The following is a 21,132-nucleotide window of genomic DNA, read 5'->3' as shown; positions in this document are numbered from 1 at the left end:
TTCTGTCTACATAAGCCAATTTCACCCGTATTGTTGTCTATCCATCACTTCTTACTGAGTAGTATTGTTATATGGATGTACCAGCTCATTGATCCATAAACCTGTTGATACATATAGTAAGATTTGGTTTAACTTAAAAACAAAAATTCTGGGTCTGGAGAGATGGCTCAGAGTTAAGAACACTGAGTCCAAATCCCAGCAACCACATGGTGGCTTACAACCAACCGTAATGAGATCTGATGCCCTCTTCCGGTGTGTCTGAAGACAGCTAGAGTGTACTTACATATCTTAATAAATCTTTGGGCCAGAGCGAGCGGGGTCGGAGGAAGCAGAGGTCCTGAGTTCAAAGCCCAGCAACCACATGATGGCTCACAACCATCCATCTGTACAGCTACAGTGTACTCATATACATAAAATAAATAAATCTTTAAAAACAAAAAAACTCTCCTTCCATTCCTTGTTTTATGCCTCAGAGCATTGCAAATGTGCTCTGAGTTCTTTAGACAAGTGTGTGCGTTGCTAGTGTCTGATGGAGTAGTCTAATACAGTCAATTAGGTCAAGTTTGTTGACCAAACTTCTTCCGTGTTTTTCCTTTCTTCTTTCATCTCTGACACAAAGAAAGTTCCTGAGGCAAAGGCAAAATTGCTGATAGGTACCTGAGGGAACTCTACTACCCAGGGGCTCACCTGCCTTCTCAAGGAGCAAAACTGAAAACCAGGTGGGCGGCTCTGCCGGGACAGCCTGGGTAAGAGAACCCTAACTCCACAAGGACCCACCACATCCTCAACTCGTGCTGAACGTGGACGGAATGGAAAAGAGTTGCGCAGAAACAACGTGATATGCAGACCCTTTGTTTTTACAGTTAGGACACCGGTTGGGACAGTATAGTGGTCTGTGTTGTACATTGGTTAGGGTTGGGGAGTTCACTCAAGAAATTAACTTACATTTCTAATACTGTTCGAAAGAAAAAAGCTTTACAGACAAATGACCAATGACGCTCAGTGTACACCTGGGGACTGTGAACAAAAGACAATATACCACTTAAGGTTCATTTACCACACATAGTATATTATACCACCAATAAAAAAATACGCCACCAATAAAGAAAATGGGTGTAAAAATAGGGTGTCAAGAAGGCTCAGCAGGTAAAGCCACTTGCCACCAAACCTAACCATCTGTGTTCTACAAAGACCCACATCCACAAGGTGACCTCTGACTGTTCTCATGCATGTACTGGCACAAATACAAGAGAACAGATAGTTGTAAGGGTCAGATTAGGGTAGGGTGAGGGATAACGACAGGGGTGAGTTTAAGGGACAAGGTAAGGTAAGGGTGAGGGTAGGAGTTACAGTTAGGGAAGCTCACTCCACCTCAGAAGCCTATCTCACAATCTGGGGGTCTCTCACACCGTCTCCCATGACAGAACAGATGAAGGAGCTGATAAAGGGAAATAATTCTTGAATATTTACATTATACATTACCATTCAACTAAAGGCCACTAGCTTCAAGAGTATGTTGTGCTTACAATCCTTTCTAGTCTGCCCCAGATTTAGTAAACTTAATGGGCTTCATTTAAAAAAAAAAAAAAGGAGGAGGGGGAGGGGGAGGGGAAGACAGAAAGGAGAACAAATGAGGAAAAGGGATGGAGGAGGAGGGATGGAGAAGAAACTAAAGAAGGAAAGAACAGAAAAGAAAATCTAGCTAATTAACAAGTGGGAAAATAACTCTATAAATCTCAGCTGTACTTTCCTGTGGCAGCCAAGGAAAGAGTCACAGGATTTAAGACGTCTGTTTGCCTCACTCAGTCTGGGTCAGCACATAGCAGTGCACTGAAATCAGAAAGACAAGATCCTCCCTGTGGGGAGCTTACTGTCATAAACTCTACAATCACCTATGGCAACATAAGCTTAGCTCTGTCACATGGTGGCCCAGCTGGAACCAAAAGATCCCTGTCTTCCTAGCAATGACGGTGGTAGGGTGCCATGTGAACTTTGCAACAGTCCTTAATGCACCAGCACTGTCTCTGAACACAGATGCCCTGGGCACCATGCCTTCAACATCCCAGATGTTCCCTCTATAAAACACAGGAAAGGGCATCGCTTAGTCCAGGACAAAGAGAAGTTCAAGAGATGACAGATCCCACAGGGGCTCTAATGGATCCTGTGGGTGCGACTTTCATTTTTGCCCTAACAAGGCTAAAGATTTAACAGAAAAGGCTCTGCTGTGTGTTAGACGGATGAACAAACCTGCCTTTGCTAACATAACTCCAGAGAACAAGGCTGGGCTTTAGGTAAAAACCACCAGGCATTCTCTGATATTCGAGTCACTTCCGCACTGCGAAAACGCAGGCATTTTAGTGACTGACTTCTTATTGGAGAAGCTTCAGAAGTCAGCGTGCAAGTCTGAAGCTTGTCTGGTAAGATCAGAAGCCTGGTCCACACCGCTGTCTGTGACCAAGAATGTGCTTCACATGAGGAAGGTAGGCAAGCTCGGGAGCAGTGGGGCAGGCTTAATTCTAGCCCGGGGTAGTGCACAACCAGTGGTCCCACCTAATGGGCATTTGCCCAATGTTTTGTGTATGTTTTGTTTACGACGGTTTTAAGGGGCTCCTCCATGTGTTCCCCACATTTAAGTCATGCTACAGAAAAAGGCCAATTTTCACTTTATAAAGGCTGCCTCAAATTTACAAACTTCCACCATGCAGGCCGCTGGAATTGAACTCAGGACATCAGGCTTGGCGGCATGTGCCTTCAATCAGAGCTAACTCACTGGCCTGTCTTTCCCATATAAATGGTCTACACCTACAAACAGACTTCAATTAGTGAACTCGTAAATGTGTTGTGTCAATCATTCCAAAGTAAAAACTAGTCTTTTAGAAGCAAGATCCAAAGGAAGGCTCTCTCTCTGGTTAGATAAAATGGTCTTTTTGGCAGTGTTACACACAGTAGGAGGCAGAGGGTGCAAGTGTCTCTGGGCTCATGTATGAGCCTTCACACACACACACACACACACACACACACACACACACACACGACATAGGTGATAGCTTATCAAAGGTTCTGAAGCCGTCATGGCAAATGAGATGAAGTGATTAATTTCCCAGTCACTCGGCACAGAATCTGCAGTTACAACACCAATGACCAGTCAGTCCCTCCATGTGACAGGCCAGCATAAAACATTAGTATGTATTAACCTCCTCTCTAGTAAAATTAAGGATAACAAACAAACAAACAAACACATGTCATAGATTGCTAGGTGTGCCAGAATGATCAGAAGTTCAAAGCCAGCATGGTAACCTGAGACCCCGCCTCGAACAAGCAGATGCAAAGACTGTTAAGAGACAAGACCACAGGGTGTGTGTGTGTGTGTGTGTGTGTGTGTGTGTGTGTACAGGAAAATACCATCTCTAAAAAAAACACTACACGTCTACTTCTGTTCTCGGACAGCCCACCCCCTAGCCCCCATTTTCCTGCTCATTCTTGATCCACAGGGTCAGGCTTACCTAGCCAAAAGAAAAAAGAAAAAAAGAAACCAAAACACAAAACACATTTGTGTAACATGACTCACATTTCAACTCTGACCACAAGTCAGTGTTTAGTTTAGTTTCGCTTTGTTTTGTTTTCCAGGTTAGCCTGGAACTAAGGATGACCTTGAACTCTTGACCTTCCTGCTTTCACATCCCAGGTGGTGAAGCCGTTATGGGCATGCACCAGTTAAGTCCCGAACATCTTCATTCAGGAGACAAAAACAAAGCCATACCAACCAAAAAAAGGCCACTGAGTTATGGCCCAGGGTGCAGGGTGTCATCCTGGTTCCTGTCAGAAGATATTCTTGCTTTAAGACTGGCCCACTACTCTTAGGATGTGGCTGATGGTGCACACCTTTCATCTTAGCACTGGGAGGACAGGGACAAGTGGGTCTCTGGGAATTTGAAGCCAACCAGATGTAGCCAGGGCTACACAGGGCCCTTCAGAGAGAGAAGGGGAGGGGGAGAGGAAGCGGAGGGGCAGGGGGAGGGGGGGAGGGAGAGGGAGAGAAGGGAGGGGAGGAGGGAGGAAGGGAGGGAGGGAGGGAGGGGGAGAAGAGGGAGAGGCTCCAGTTGCTTCAACACAGATAGACAGAGACACAGACATAAATATTACTTGTTAATTATTCTCAATCATCTAATACCAAACGGTCAGCCCCGTATGCATACAAGTGACTTCCTATTGACTGAGCAGTTTGTACTTTTGCATTTGGCAACTTGAGTGCACTCACACGCATGCACACATGCATGCACACATACACATCGGGAAGGGATGGCTCAAGCAGATGCATGAGCTGAGGACTACTAGCCATGTCACTGCCATGGGTGGCTTTTTATGGTTTTGGCTTCCTAGTCATGCATTGACACTATGAAAATTGATTACGCACATGTAATAAAATGGTCTCCTGGGCATTTAATTCTAATTACAGACAAACAAGGTGAGCAGTCTTTGTCAAGCCCCAATTTCTCCTTAAAAGAACTTTTGAAGAGTATTTATTTATGTACATGAAAACTTTGACTACATGTGTATGTGTATACCAGAAGCCAGAGAATGTCAGATAATCCCAGAAACGGAGTCACAGGTGAACATGGGTTACTGTGGGTGCCGGGAACCAATTCCAGGGCCTCTGTAAGAGCAACAAGTACTTTTAACCTCTGATTCATCTCTCCAGCTCCAACTCAAGTTTCTTTGCCTTTTTAAAGATTTATTTAGTTTATGTATGAGTACACTGTGGCTGTCTTCAGACACACCAGAAGAGGGCAAACCCTTTCCTACGGTGTCCCATGTTCGAGATTTTTACAGATTGTCCTGTGAAGATAATAAACATTGAGTGTGGTTCCTGGGGATGCCTCACAAACCCAGTTGGTGATAGCGGACTTCGTCTCCCACTTCTGTCAGAAGGGAGCAGCATCTGTGTATACCTAGGATTCCGTTACGTGACCACAGACATCTATGTTCTGTCTGGGCTAGCCAACACACAGCTGAAAACCCTTCAATGCCAGCTTGTTTGTTTTGAAATGGTGGCCCCAGTTAACGTGGACCTCAAAGAGAGCCACCTGCCTCTGCCTCACCGTCCAGAGTGCAACAACTCTTCTGCCACCATGCCTGGAAGAATACACTTCGTAACTTTGAAACTTTGCCTTATTTAAGATCCATAGCAGACTGTGTCGTGGAAGAAGCCATGTGTGCCGGTATGGCATATAGAGTCAGTAGGTTTGCCTAGATCAAAGACTGGGACCACAGAGTTGGTAGCCCAAAAGAAGAGCTGAATATTTTTTCTCCTGCATATGCATAAAATTGCAGAGGAATGCTGAATTTAGGGGCCAAATGTAGGTTTCCCTGGTCACTGAACTTCCAGGAAACGGGTCATTGGATTTCCAGGAAACAAAACACCTGAGATGTGCTGTCAGACACATCCATCAGCCCCTAACCCACCCCACCCATGCCACAGCGAGATCCATCATCACTGGAGAGGGTCAAACTAACTGTTCCTATGTATGCCAGAAGAGGAAGGAAAGAGCTATCCCAGAAGAGAGCGAAGAAGCAAAGCTAGCAGCAAAGGGTAAACTCCATACGAAGAGATGCAAATAAAGGCTAAAAAAATAGAGCCAAGTGGTGGTGGTGGCACACGCCTTTAATCCCAGCACTTGGGAGGCAGAGGCAGGCGGATTTCTGAGTTCGAGGCCAGCTTGGTCTACAGAGTAAGTTCCAGGACAGAGAAACCCTGTCTCGGAAAACCTAAATAAATAAATAAATAAATAAATAAATAGCTCACAGGTCCACTTTGTCAATGTTTTCACCTGTTTAACATATTACCCCCCTCTTCCTCTCTCTCTCCCTCCTTCCCTCCAGGAATTGGCTTTCTCCTTCCATCTGTGGGTTCCAGCAATGAACTCAGGTTGTCAAGCTTGGCACAAACACCCTTACCCACTGAGCCATCTTGCTGGCAGACTTTCAACAACCTAGACAGTTTCTAAAGCTGTTCTCTTCCCAACTGGGAAAAATTTTTCAGAATTGTCAGAACCAAGGGGCATGTGAGAGATCTTTTTAGAGCGGACATGATCTGGCCCGTCAGTGACCTCTGGCATCCAGTGTGCCAGCTCAGCTCTGACTGGAACACAGATGAAGATATGTGTGGGCAAAACAGCGTGCACCGTGCCAGAGACTCTCTTCTAATATGACCAAATAAAGACACAACCAACAACATCCCACATGGGCAGGTCTACCCTGCCAAAGCTTTTCAGTCACTCTTGAAATGGCCAAACCTAAGCTACTGCCATCGATTTGGACCTCGTGGGAGAATGGCTACATCATCTACATAGAATAAAAGAATTTCATCAGAAAGCCGAGACCATTAAAAAGACGGATCTTTTTAGTAAGGTCACCACCACAATATAACACTTTTTCTACATCTCAGAGAGAGCCCCTGGCCTCTTACCTCCTGGGTGCTGGGACTAAAGGTGCGTGCCACTATGCCCAGCCAAGAGTAAATTTCAACAACTTAAAAATCTCGAATCAAGCTGGGAAGTGGTGGCGTACGCCTTTAATCCCAGCACTTGGGAGGCAGAGGCAGGCGGATTTCCAAGTTCGAGGCCAGCCTGGTCTACAGAGTGAGTTCCAGGACAGCCAGGGATACACAGAGAAACCCTGTCTCGAAAAACCAAAAGAATACCTAAAATCATACAGTACTCTACATGTAAAGGACAGACTCAAAGGCACATCAGACAGAGCTACCTGTATCTGATCATTCATCTCTCTGTGTCATGTCAAGATCTGGGATCTCATCCATGGTTACTGACCAACAGCATGACTTGAGTCTTCCCAGGAGCCAGCTTACCTCTTGCTGAGTTCAAAGAATGGGTAAGACTTTGAATTTGCAGTGCTCCCAAGTAAGTAATGTGTTGAAGGCTGAACCCCAATGCAGTGATCTGCGCTGGGCTTGGGGGAAGGGACTGAGTAAAATCTGACTTTAAAGTGGTGGCTTAATCCACTGACAATCAAGTGCAGAAACAAGGAAATGGGGCTGAGTTAGAGATGGAGGCCAGTGGGGGCACATCCTTCCAGGGAATGTTGTCCTTGATCTCTTCCTGGCTGCCATGCTTTATCAAGGGCTCTCTATCATCAAGTTCTGCCTTATTTGGGGCCCAGAAGCAATACAGTGGGCTCAAATACAGACCAAAACCTCTAAGACCATGAGCTAAGGAAAGTCTTTCATTCCAGAAACTGTTTTGTGGGTATTTATCAGTGATGAAAAACGGAAGGACTCAGACAGCACATGAACTATTTAGTTATAAGGAAGTGGAAGGCTGGGTTCACTACTGGGGGATAAGAGATGACAAGCCACAGCTGGACAGAGAGGCCCAATGCAGTCCTAGAGCTCGACTGGTGGAAAGAGAAGAGCAGGAGTTCCAGTTCATCTTCAGTCTGAGCTACAGGAGACCTCCCAGGAGGGAGGTGGGAAGGGGGGTGGAGGGAGATAGGCCATACCCAAGTCATACCCAAACACAACCCTACACATCCCCATAGATTCTGTATTTCATCATTTTCCTATTTTACATCTTAGTTTTCCCTGTAAGCAAAATGAACACTAACACATGGCTTGCTTGTAATGTTCTTCAAAAGAAGTTACGTTTGAAATGATGTATTATCGCACACTTTTAGAGTCTTAGCAAAATGATGCTCTGGGGAGCCACGGACCCCCTGTGTGAATGTTTGAGAGAATGGGGTCCTGATGTGCGTGTGTGAGCGCGGCTATGTTGAGGACCGATGCCTCAGACCGATGGAAAATTGGCACATTTGTGTAAGCACAATTTGGCTCGGCCAAATTGTGGAGGATGGTGTTGAGTTTTCAAAAACCACATAAAAACATCCATTTATACCTACCCCACTTGGAGGAGACTGTGGCCATTGGGCTTACTGGAGTGGGAGGACTGAGCCAAGAGTGAATCCCGCACGGGCATAGAATTAGGTCTGCCTCATGAGAACAGATTTTGCAATTAAGTTTTATGAGCTACTTCTGACTTTACTTAGGAAACCGCTTAAGCCTCTGCCTGATGGAGAGAATCACGGGCTTTCCTAGTATTCCCATGTATTCTTTACTGAATATGATGAATAAAAGAAAGTAGTCTCCTGAGACACTCCCCAAATCTCTGAGAAGCCAAGTCTATGTAGGGAGGGCTGCTTCATTTTATTTTTATTCATTACTAAATATACTGTAATAAGAGAACTCTTCTGGGGCAGTTAAGAATATTGACTACTCCTCCAGAGGTCCCGAGTTCAATTCCCAGTAACTGCTGGGTGGCTCACAACCATCTGTAATCAGATGCGATGCCCTCTTCTGGTGTGTCTGAAGACAACAACAGTGTACTCTTATACATACATAAATCTTTGAGAGGGAGGGAGGGAGGGTGAGAGAGAGGGCGGGGGAGGAGGAGGAGGAAAGAGAATTCTTCTGAGATACTCCCTAAATTTCTAAAGTACTAAACATTTGTGGGTTGGCTGTTTGTTTATAAAGACTATTTGAGAAGCAGATCCACTAGCCAAGAAACAACTGTTAGCTAATGACAGCTGAATATGCAATTGACTCACACTTGAGCACTGCTAGCATCTTGCTGGGCTTTTGTCAAGCAGACTCTGACTCTCACTGGGTAGACTAATGAGGCCTAAGACTCTGCAAGTCTCCTTTCCTGCCTGTTCAAGTGAAGTGATGGACTCCAGGCCTTGGGAATCTCACCAGGAATCATTGTTTACATATGGTGACTGTGGCACCAACACTGCCAATCTATAAAATACACACTGAGAAACAGAGTGATATGCACGAGGGCCTGTGTAAGACCCACAGAATCCTGGGATACCAAGAGACTCAGTGATTAAGAGCACTGGCTGCTCCTCCAGGGAACCTGGGTTTAATTCCCAGCATCTACAAGACAGCTCACAAAACATCGTTAACTCCGGTATCTCCCCACAGACACACATTCAGGCAAGACATCACTGCACATCAATCTGTTTTAAAAACTAAAACAGAACCAAAACACCACCACACCCTAGAATCCACGTGGTAGAAGGAGAGAACAGAGGCCTGCAGATTGGTTTCTGACCTCCACACTTGTCACACATGCCTGCACACAAAATAAATAAATGGCTCCAGACTTGATGATAGACCCTATCTGAAGATGATGAGGAGTGCCAGCACAGGACATCTTTATACTCCCGAGGCCTCTGCGAGACCATGCACAGTGTACACACACACACACACACACACACACACACACACACACACACACACACACACACACGGGAGGGTAGGTTTTATTTTTCCAAGACAAGGTTTCTCTAACTAGCCCTGGCTATCCAGGAACTTACTCTGTAGACCAGGTTGGTCTCCAACTCAAGAGATCTGTCTGCCTCTGTCTCCCAGGTGCTGTGACTAAAGGTGTGCGCCACCTGCACCAAGAATCACCTGGCCAGAAATTAAATTTTCTTAACTAAGTGATTAAGAACTAATAAAAGTTTAGTATTTCCTGCCTAGGAGTTTATAGAAATAGGGAAAGAAAACATTTGTGTTAAATAAACATGCAGCAAAGCACTGGAACCTGCCACAGCTCCCAAGATGCTCTCGGACACTGGACGTAGGCATCTCAGTAAGAAAGACACTGAAGCTCTGACTGGGAAAGGGTAATGGCTAAACGTGAAAGTGTTCCTTTTAGACGGCTGTTATGCATACATAAGACACACAAAATACCAAGGGCCAACTTCCCACATAACTTCTGATGTATAACATGCATGGTACCATATTACATATGGTAGAGATGGCTGCCCTTAAAGTCCTTCAATACAAACACAAGGAACTAGAGATAGAGAGTTGGTTGGCATCAGAGGCTGGAGAGAATCACTAAGTCTTTCCCATCCAGGCATCCTTGCAGAAGTCTAAAGTGACAACACAAGAAGTGAAGGCTGCGTCCATGCACTAACATTTCTGTTGGCTTGTTTTGTTTGTTGAGACGGGATCTCACCGTGCAGTTCTGGCTAGCCTGGGAACAGTCATGCTCTGTCAAGGGCTCCCTATCACAACCGTTTGCCTTATTGGGAGGCCAAAAGCAAGATAATGGCTAGACCAAGCTAGCCTCAAAGTCACAGAGAACCATCTGCCCGCCTTGGCACGGGGATCAAAGGTGTGGGCCACCACACCCAGCTCTGATAGAATTCTTAAAGTTTCCTGTGGGGAGTTGAGAGAGACCATACTAGAACCATAATGGTCATGTCTATTTTAGCCATGTCTATCTTATCTATGTAAAATGCCAGAGAAGACACTTACCTACTGACTCTCTGCTGTTCCTCCCCGTGACAGCTAGCATATTCTGTTCATTACAAGCTGGATGTCTTCTCTGTAATGATAATACCTGGTACAACCATCTCTGTACAAACATGAGGAATTCGTCCCTTCTAACTCTCCAGTCTGTATTGCATGGACACTGGTTTCTGGCCACTTCTGATGACTCTAAGGGATACCTGTATTGTTTCTATGACAACCAAGCACTAATGATGTCAAATGCACTCATCATTGCCTGCCTCGCTGAGAGAAATGCAGCCTTGCTGAGAGGAAGACAGATGTGGAGAGAAAGCACTGCACACACAGGTAACTGTGTGTCCACTCCACTGCTTCACTGGCGACTGCTACCTGCCAATGTGACATCTTACTGAGCCTATTGGATAGAATCCTGGGATCAATATATTAATAGAAAAGAAACACAAAACCAAACATTAAGATGTTAGTGCCAGACCTTAGATTATGGAATAGTTCGGAGCAATTAGCAATTTGATTAAGAGTACAGACAGATAAGCTAAACAACAAAAACAAAAACAGGCTAACTGCCTGCATAATGCCAGCCTCCCAGGCCTGTGCACCTCTCCAGCCTCTCACTATTACTGTCAGCAGCAGACGGTTTCCTGCTGGGAAACATCAGTAAGATGGCAGATTTCCCTGAGAAAGACACTGGGCCCATTCACACTTCCAGAGCCTGAAATAATGTGAGGTATTTCCAAAGAGAAAACTGTCTGAAAGGGGGAGAGATAGTCATCTGTACTTCCTGTGCAAAACATTCTGGCTTTGCTTGACAGACAACCTTCATATGACCTATATCAAAAAAAAAGGGGGGGGGGATCCTGCCCACTGCAAGTGAAAAACAGCTCAGCCCAGCCTAGTGGGCAGCAGCCCTTGATGCATCGCAGCGCCGCCTCAAGAATCCCTGATATGCATCATCCTGAGCATGAGGTTCACTATAAAGAGGAACAACCGTGACACAGAGATCTGTTTGGAGAAGGATGAAACCAAAGCCTTCTCAGCCAAGGGCGCAGAAATGGCAGGTGGACAGCAGAGATGGGGAGCACTCCGCTCAGGTCCGAGCCGGGAAAAGCCTTTGCTACAAACCATCTTATGGGGGAAGAAAAAAGGAAGGGAACAGACTGAACTGTGTGTGCATCTCTCTACAGCAGGTGGGTGGCACACACCTGTATTCCCAGTACTCAGGAGGCTGAGGCAAGAGGATCGTCCTTAGTATGGTACCGGCCTGGGCTAGTTAACCAAGGTTAGGAGGAGACTCTGTCTTTAAAACCAAACAGCCCGGAGAGATGGCTCAGTGATCAAGAGCATAGCTGCTCTTACAAAGGAGCTGATTTGGTTCCCAGCACCCATGTGTCTCCAGATCCTGGGTATCTGATGCCCTGTTCTGACCTCCCTGGGCACCAGGTCCACATATGTTATATACACATACATGCAGGCAAAGTCATGCATATAAAACCATCTTTTTGAAAAAAAAAATAATAAAAGAAACACGGCAAGGGAGGGGATGGTATTCTGCTCTGCTGTGGCATCTAGGGCCTGTTTGGGGTTGAAGTTTTTTAAGCTTCATTTTTAGTTCACGTGTATGAGGGTTTTGCCTGCACCATGTGCATGTGGAAGAGGGTGTTAGATGCCCTGGAATTGGGGTTACAAACAGCTGGGACGTATCTTTTGGGTTCTGGGAATCAGAGTCCTCCCAGAAGTTAGCTGGTGCTCTTAACCACTGGGAAAACTCTCCACATGCTTTAAGCAAACGAAAAATAAAGTAAGAACTATAAGGTATTTTCTGCACTGTGTTGTGTTTTTCAGTCATACAGCTCTGGAAAGGCACACAAGTTTACCTGACCAGTCTCCCTATCCCACACCTCAGGTCACCCTGCCAACAATGCAAGGAATGTGTGCTCACACCCTCAGGTCCCCAACACCACTGTCACTGCCCCATGGTGTCTGTCCAGCTTTCTCAAAGACAAGCTCTGGTGGAGGGAGCAAAAGCAGACAGATCAGGCTAAAACAAGCTGAAACTATTAGGGTAGTCTACCTAATAGGAAACAGCAAACCCAGAGCCCCTCTCTAAGCCCTTCATGCTGGTTTAATTAGCCAACACTCAAGGGTTTACACATTTCACCTTAGGAAAACAACGTTTCCTTTTCTGACAAGAGATCCCACCCCAAGCGAGCCTTGAACTCCCCATGTAGGCGAGAAGAATGACCTTCGGGATCACACCCGGCATGAGCCAACGTGTCTGGGTAGTGGGGACCTAAATGAAGGTTTAATACATGCTACCAACAGAAATATACCCCTTAAACAGTTAACTTAAAAGACAAAAATGCTGGCCTTTAATCCCAGGTCTCTGAGTTTGAGGACAGTCTGGTCTATATAGCCTGGTCTACACAATTCCAGGCAAGCCAAAACTAAATAGTGAGACCCTGTCACCTTCCTCCTCAATTGTAAAGTATCTTAACAATGTAAATTTATGTTTAATTTTGCTAAATAAAAATTTAAAGTCCATTTTCCAATCTCTCCTCTGGAGAGGAAAGTTACTTGGAAGAAAGAAACTATGTTAATAATAATTTATTTTGATGTGGGAACCTGTCTTCCATCTGTGTCCTCAGTAATACCTCTTCTTGTTTAAAAGAAAGATAAACTGTTCCTTTAAAAAGGGTTGGAGCCCTGTTTCTAAACAGGACATTCTAGTTGACTTGAAGTGTAACTAAAAGTAAATTGTAATTTTTCATGATTTTCTGCCGAAACAAATCCTACTCATAAAACCGGAGAATCTGGCCACGAGGGGTTATTTTTATAACAATGGAAAAGTACTTTAAAGGACCGATGCTAAGACACAGAGGCACAGGAAGCCCTGGCCTGGCCTCAAGTCTCAACTAAGCAGTGGCGTTCCCCAGTGATCTGCCTTCCAATGGAGACTGCCTGGGTCCCAGGTGAGACCAGCAGCATTAAGAAGACAGACTGAGAGGAGGGGGCATCACTGAGGATGCGGGAGGGCAGCAGACTATGGGACTGAGACAGAAAAGAAAGACCACAAATGACAGGCTCAAAGAATAAAGAAAATCTGGCATAGAGCGTATTAGTTCCCTCGTGTTAATAAAAGAGTCATTTGAAGAACTATAAAGTCTGTTTATTTTCCGTTTTCCACTCTGAACTATTCTTTCATCTCAAGTCAGATGGACCATGGTGGGAATGGGTTTCAGCCAACAGAAAACCCAATCAAACTAAAAGTAGTGAGGGTAGAGTTAGCACCGGCCCTAGCTGCTGCACTCACCTGTCGTTTCTCAGCATCCCCAGCTAAACACGATGTGTAATGAACCGAATCCCTTCCTTTCTGTGCTTCCCCTTCCTTTCTGTGCTTCGCTTTAGTACTAGGCCAGCAAACGAGCCAGAATGACTGACGAAAGAAGCTGAAGGTCAGAGAAGCTCTCCCAGGGTTGATCAATCTTGGGGAGTTTTGATGAATTCTACCCAGCTCAAATAAACACACTAGCAAGCACTTGGCATCACACAGTATATATTTCATCCTAACCCCAATCAAGTAGGTAGTCCAACTTGTTTTTCTGTCCTTGTTTTAAGATAAGGTAACAGAGGTAAGAGCTGACTGGTCGGTTGGTCGATCTGACACCCTCTCTCACCTCATTTCTACAACTGCGCTCTGCACAATTCTCTAGGTCATTCCAAAGCCTTCTTCTCTGCACTATGTTTCTACCTGAAAAGTCCCGAACAAAGGAGAACTGACACCTGCTCAACTGGAGAGGCATCGAACCAAGAGGAGATGCTGGCTTTAACAACAGTACTGGAACTGTTGGCATACACCTTTAATCCCAGCATTTGGAAAGCTAGAAGTAGGTCTGAGTGAGGCTAGCCTAGTCTCCAGGACAGACAGGGCTATCTCGGTGGGGGTGGAGGGGTGGGGGGGAAGAACACCAACAAGTAGTGCTGAAAACAAACAGGAAGTGTTGGCCCTGAAGCTGATGATAGGATGGTCACGGAGGTTAATCACAGAAATTACAGAACTTTGCAATCACACTGTGGAGCTTCTATACCTCTCAGTTCTATGGCACAACCAAAAAATGAACACGTGGGGGCTGGAGAGATGGCTCAGCAGTTGAGAGAGCACTGACTGCTTGCTCTTCCAGAGGTCCTGAGTTCAATTCCCAGCAACCACATGGTGGCTCACAACCATCTGTGATGGGATCCAATACCCTCTTCTGGTGTGTCTGAAGAGAGCAAAGTAATAAATCTTTACCAAGAAAAAGAACATGGGAACCTCACACAAGCTAAATGTTACGGGAAAAAAGTACCAGATACAGGTTACCCTTCCAATACCTGACCAACATCCACTAAGAAGCTAAATTCTGGCCATTTAAATTAATGAAAATAACTGTGCAAACGTCGTAACACCAGTTTAACTGGTCTATACTCGGCTCCGCAGTGGTCAAGCATGTTACTAACTTTTACTGACTGTTTTGAGGAAAGCAGGAGGGAATCAGGAACAGTGAACAGCCTATGTAAATACTCACTCCTGAGACAAGGAGGCAATGGACTGAGAGCTTCTGGAACGCTCCTGCTCATATGAGAGCTATTTATAATCTATCGCCTGTCAGATAAAAGCCCTTCACAAATGAAGTTATGTGACAGTTACCTTAACAGCACCATTTTGAATTCTCCCCCATAAATACCAAATAGCATTTTCTTTAATAAAATAAAATAACCAGATGGGTGGATGGAGATGTAGCTTAGTTCGTACAATAATACCCGAACATGTACAAAATCCTGGGTTCAATTCCCACCAGTGTATAAACTGGGCATGGGGCCCAGCCTATAATCCCAGCACAGACTGAGGGCAATCTGGAGATACTATAAAGAAAGGAAGGTCTACTGGTCACTATTGGGACTGTAGCACAGGTCTCTATACCAACGCAATGAAAGGATGTAGCTCTGAGAAAGGTGCGTGCGTTCTTCTTCCTGTGTTTTCCTTTGTAGCTGCTTGCTTTTAGCAGAGATGGAGCTCAAACCCAAGATGTTCTTGTACGTGTTAGGCAAGCACAGCACTCTCAACCACTGAGATACACTCCCCCAAACCTTCTCGCCTCAAAAGTTATTCTATATCCTTACAGAATCTGAATTAAGGTTAGGAGATGTTTTCTCAACAACTGCCAAGAAAGAAGAAAATGTTGCTGCTGAGAGATGGCTCAAGGGGTAGAGCGCACCGACTGCTCTTCCAGGACCTACCTTCAATTCCCAGTACCAACAGGGCAGCTCACAACTGTCTGTTATTCCCAGTCCCAGGGGATCTGGCACCTTCAGAGACATGCAGGCAGGCAAAACAGCAATGCACATATTTTCTAGGGATCTTGGTGGCTTATAGTACCAATGGCTACATAATAGTCAGTTTTTCCCCCTTCATGAGTAACCACAATTCAAAAACTTTATACACTTCAGTCTCAACTGCCCATTCCCGGCAATATTTATTCTTCTAATTTCATGTACAAAGGAATTTCAGCTAGGCACATAATATTCCAAACTCCCACGCTAATGATGATTGGGACTATATTGCTTTGTCCTGGCCTATGCTGTGGACACACACAAGTGATTATCTGTAAGTGTTTAGGCTATGCTTTTTAAAGCGAAATGTTCCTTTCCTCTTTCCCATTGTGTACAACATGACCATGGTAACTGAGGGGCCTAAGAGGACAACTATCTGTTGAAGACAGCAGAACATCGCAGTAGGAATTCCAACATGCCATCATCAAGCTCAGAGGAAGTTGGTCACGAGAGACATGCCTTTCAAGCAAATCAGAACCTCAGTATGCTGCCCTCTGCTTTCTGTCCACAGCGGTGTGAAGAAGTGCTCTCTCGTGAGCATGATACTCTACCATGCTCAATCTGGTAACTCACTGGGTAGCTCAACCTATAATCCCAACACGCTGGAGGTGGAGACAGAGGACCAGGACCAGGAGTTCAAACATCTACTGCCATACGGCAAATGTGATGTAGCCTGAACTACAGGAAGAGGACCTGTACCTCCAGAGGACTGGGCAATGGCTCAACTGGCAATATATCTGATCTGTAACCCTGAGCTTGTGTCCCTAAGCATTCCCATAAAAGCCGGGCAGGGTAACAACACCTGTAAGCCTAGTGCTGCGGAATGACTTATAATCCACATTATTTCAGTTGTCTGCTGCCGTGCCCAAGGTCAACCATATATACATATGCACGCTGCCTTAGAATACTATAACTGTCATCTCAACCCTTAGTCCATAGTGTGTGACAAATGAAAACTAATCAACTTGTATTAAACCTTAATGAAATAGAGGACTTGTAATGTGGCTTCAGTAGATAAAGGTGCTTGCTGCCAAGTTCCACCACCTGAGTGTAAACCTCGAGACCTGCGTGATAAAGGAAAGAACAGACGTCTGACCTCCGCATAAACATCTTCAATTCTTGATCTTGCTTCCATTTCTTTTGAGAAGATTTGTATATCCGGAAGCAAGACAACAGGGTTACAAGGTAATCATTTCTGGGTTTGTTTGTTTCTTTCTTTTTGAAGAAGGGACATAACCTTTTCCTTACAGTCCCATCAACAGCACATAAAAGTTCCCGAGGTTTTATTAACATTCCAACACTTCCTTAAGAAAATCAGTGGGCATAATTACTAGTGTTTGACTTCAGAGGACCTGGGGGTACAAACGGGAGGTGTGAGAAGCCAACAAAATAGAGTTTAAGTTTTTCCCAGCCACTGTGGCCACGAAAAGTGCGGATAGATCCCAAACTTGGCATTGCTACTGGGGGCGGGGAGACAAGTTCGGGAAGATAGGCTGTGGACAACAGATTACTCATGTCACAAGAGTTTACACATAACAGGTGTAGAAGTGCTGGGACGTTCCTTGCCCATTAATGGAAATGGGCCAGAGACTAAAGTCAAGAAGACAGATAAGGTGGTGTCTTCTGTGATTCACACACACCCCTCCCTACTGCTCCCTTTGTTTCATTTTCCTCCTCTCAACTCTGAAAGATAAACCCTCCAGAAAATTAAGAAAAAAAAAAAAAGGTTTTGAAAGTTTTTATGTCGTCAGCATTTCTCACTCATGAGGTAAGTCTCTTAATACTAAAAGTTAGTTTGATAATCTGGTTCCTCTTGACAACATACTTTTAGAGGATCTGGTAGAATGGGCACATACAGAGGCCACAGATGTGTCCCGGGCCTACGTATACCACATTCTCTCTGCTCCTGCGGGCAATATTAAGCTACGGAATGAAAGACGCATCTGGCTTTCTAGCTAGTAAGACCAGAAAGGTAGAGAGTAGCTCTGAACCTCACTCTGGAGTCCATTTCCTCGGCTACCTCTCACTCATCCCAGGCATTTCCAGAGCGTGGGTCTGTCTGTGGCGCTGCTTCATCCTGCTTCTGTAAATCCGCAGCCTTTCCCATTACATCCCCACCCCGAGTCAGATGGAAGGCTTTCCTGTTTGGCCACAGTGTGGTCTGTCCTCCCGGGACCCTCTTCTCAGCCATAGTCTTTCTCTGGCCCAGGGATGCATGGTGTGGGACCTTCAGCGGAGACTGGAAGCGGAAGCCGGGGACAGCAGCTACACTTCCGGCCACAGCCTCAGAGGCAGCCATTGCTGCATGCCCAGCCAGCACCACCACACATGATGCTAAAGTGCCTGTACCGGCTCTAACTTCCTTCCGCGGGTTAGCAGAGGGCCACAGGCACAGGTGGCTGTGTCTGCATGAGCAGGGCAGGTCTCCATGTGGGCGCCATGCTGCCTGTCACTAACTTCACTCCACAGACAGGCAAGTCCAGCGCTCATATTCCTTAAACGCGCTTGAGCACGTTTCTCTGGCCAAGTTACTTACAGACCCGAGGAGCTGCTATGCTACTGCCTCCCTTATCCCCTGGAATAGTGACTACCATCAACTTCCTGGCTCTACTTAAGTGTGTTTTCCTCAACTACACAGGAAGGATATGAGAGAAAAATGCACGTATGCTGTACGTATCTGATAAAGGTTATGGGGAACATCGTAAAATTTGGAAAGAAAACAGAACAAAACAAGCATTTGGCTCATACCTTCACTGGCCATATTATTTTTAGCAACATGTTTGTTTTCTGATCTTTTTTACCAAAAGCCAGGAGACAATTTGTCAGCAAGAAAAGGGAAAGACAAGAATGAATAACGATAAATAGCTAAAATTAATAAATAGCTAAAATTATACTCTAAGACAAAATTGTGTAACAGATAAATCAACTCCTATGTTTAAAAAAAACAGTTCTTGAGAGAAAAAGAAGAAAAAAAAAAGGACTGTGACAGCTGAATATAAAACTCACCTGAAGTTTGTTTTTCCGAATGTCAGCCTGATAAAATCAATTTTAATGTTTCGACCTATAATCCGGACAACTTCGGGGTCAAGTTGCTACACATACCATGGCAAGGGAGTACAAACATTTACAGGCTCATTATTCATTCTGTTAATTTTATGACGCACCCATACGCATGGGCCTCTGTTGGCAAAAAAGCCAGTTCTATGAATTCAACACAGTGAATTATAAAAGAAAACACCACCAAACTATGTGGAAGCCTGCCACAGCATCAGTAAGCTATGCCCCCCACACACACACACACACAAACTATGTGGAAGCCTGCCACAGCATCAGTAAGCTATGCGCCCCACACACACACACAAACCCCTAGCCTCAGACAAGCACTGAAACAGGACATGACTGAGAGCACTAATGTGGACTTTCAAGTTAAAGAACCACAGTGGGTACCAACTTGCCCTATTTAAAAGAACTGGATGTGTTGCGGGTGGGGAGTGGTCCATCTAAAGGAAGCTGGGACCCCAATGAAGAAGAGTAATCAGGTCAATTAAGGATCTGAAAACTACGACACAGAAATTGTTAGGGGACCAGTGAGGTGACTATTGTCGGGTAAAAGTCTTGCCGCCAAGCCTGAGTCTGATCCCTGAAACCATGTGTCCGAAAAGAAAGCACAACTCCTACAAGATTCACATATATAAGGTGTCACCTAGAGGGGACTAACACTAGCTTAGCAACTCCCAAGGCCAGATGGACAGGACAGGTCTTCTTTGGAAGTATTTCAAGACCCTTTTTATTGTCTTTCCGTTTATCCTAGTAGAGATTATAAATTGCTTGAGGCCAGTGATGTTGTCCTTCCCCTAAACCAACCAAGAAAACCTTTAGTTTTAGCTAATAGGTACATAGACTTCTACAAACTCACCAACAAAAGGAAAAACACCAAGGGGGGGGGGGGACAAGGAGAATTAAACAACAAATATGAGTTAATTAGGATTTTTAGAAATAGAGCAGATACAAGAACTGACTGATTTTTTTGTTCCTAGGGAGAACAAAAGATCACTAAGTTCCTTTGTCCTCACGCACAGCCCTTGATATGTTTAGCTTATGTTCTATGATTGCTGGGCTTAATTAACATCACAGCGCTTCAGAGCATGACGAGTGTCGTCACTCTCCACTGCTACTGACTTCTTCAGTTTAAAATACACACAAAATGTAGGCTTAAAAACCGCATAAACACCACAGCCCTAGTTTTGGCCTGCAATTCATGATTTATTCAATCATTCTAAGAGATAACTTCAATAAAGACAGAACCTGGATCCCAAGCCATGGAGTGTAGTCGCTATGTAGTTACCATTTCATCAGTTTCTACCGCATCCTAGAGAACTGATCAAATCCTGTACACAATATGTGTGTATGTCTAGAGAGAGAGAGACAGACAGACAGATATACATTCATCCCTGATGATCCTGATATCGTAACTGTCCCCATTCAACAGCTAAGGTAAATGAGGCTCAGAGCCCAGAGCCAATCCTTTGGAGTGGGGCTTTAAATCTAGGCTCTGTGACTCTAAAACCCTTCTTTACTGGACTGGGTCATTTTAAGCATTGTTCTTCTGAACTGCCCCAGGACTGTAAGACCACATTTCCCAAGTGTTTGAAGAGGTCCCAAGGAGGGAAAGCATGCTTCACTGCTAAGAGCCAAGGGCTTCAGGCCCTTCACGTACTGGTTCCAAACAATCAGAGGGCACAGAACAAAGAGCTATTCTTAGATGTGTATCGGCAAAGCTTAGTAAGTCTTATGGAATTAGTTTTTTCATAAATTATTACCCTTAAAAGCCACAGGACAATGTTCAGGTGAGTAACATAAATTATTCCTAATTTGGTATAAATACTCTAGAAAGATAAACCCACAAAAAAACCAGAATATTTTAAGTCAAAATACAAAAATCTCTATTTGTCACATAATTAAGTGGCTATTGAAAGATAATTTTTTTTTCAACATTCTGTTAAGTTATCTTAAATTAGGCCCGGGAATGAAATGGAATCCCTTTTAGTAATGACTTGTTTTCTTTGAAAGTTCATGTTTGGGTCAGCCAAGTTTTAACGGTAAAATTATATTGCTGTGTTGTCAAGTGGGGAGGGGGAGCCGCTGGCTATCTCAACCAACTGCAGGATGCCGTATCTATCAGGCTTGTACTTAAAGGAGGGGTCTAGTCCTAAGCAAAAGGCATCATTGTTAGAGAAAAGACTTGCCCAGGGTTTTTACTCAAGAGTCCACATATAAGACTCTAGGAGAAGTTAGTCCTCTTAGAAAGGGATGTTTCCAGAGCTGGAGGTTTTCTTGGGTCAATGAAATAGCTAAGTTAAAAGATTTTCCTTTTGCTATCTTATGCTTTTAGTGAGGCAGCAAAATGTGTAAGAATGTCTCTTTTTTTCCCC

General features: G+C 44.7%; 1 protein-coding gene across 7 annotated transcripts in view; it reads right to left on the bottom strand.

The window, feature by feature from the left end:
• The window catches only part of Rbpms (RNA binding protein, mRNA processing factor), a 150,678-nt gene that overhangs the window by 87,584 nt on the left and 41,962 nt on the right, over positions 1-21,132 (bottom strand). The window lies entirely within an intron of this gene.

This window comes from Mus caroli, unplaced genomic scaffold, assembly GCF_978045245.1.
Source record: "Mus caroli unplaced genomic scaffold, Mus_caroli_1 scaffold_10, whole genome shotgun sequence".
In the NCBI taxonomy this organism is placed as follows: Eukaryota; Metazoa; Chordata; class Mammalia; order Rodentia; family Muridae; genus Mus; species Mus caroli.
Note: the sequence above shows the minus strand (reverse complement) of the source record. Positions and strands in the feature narration are given on the sequence as shown.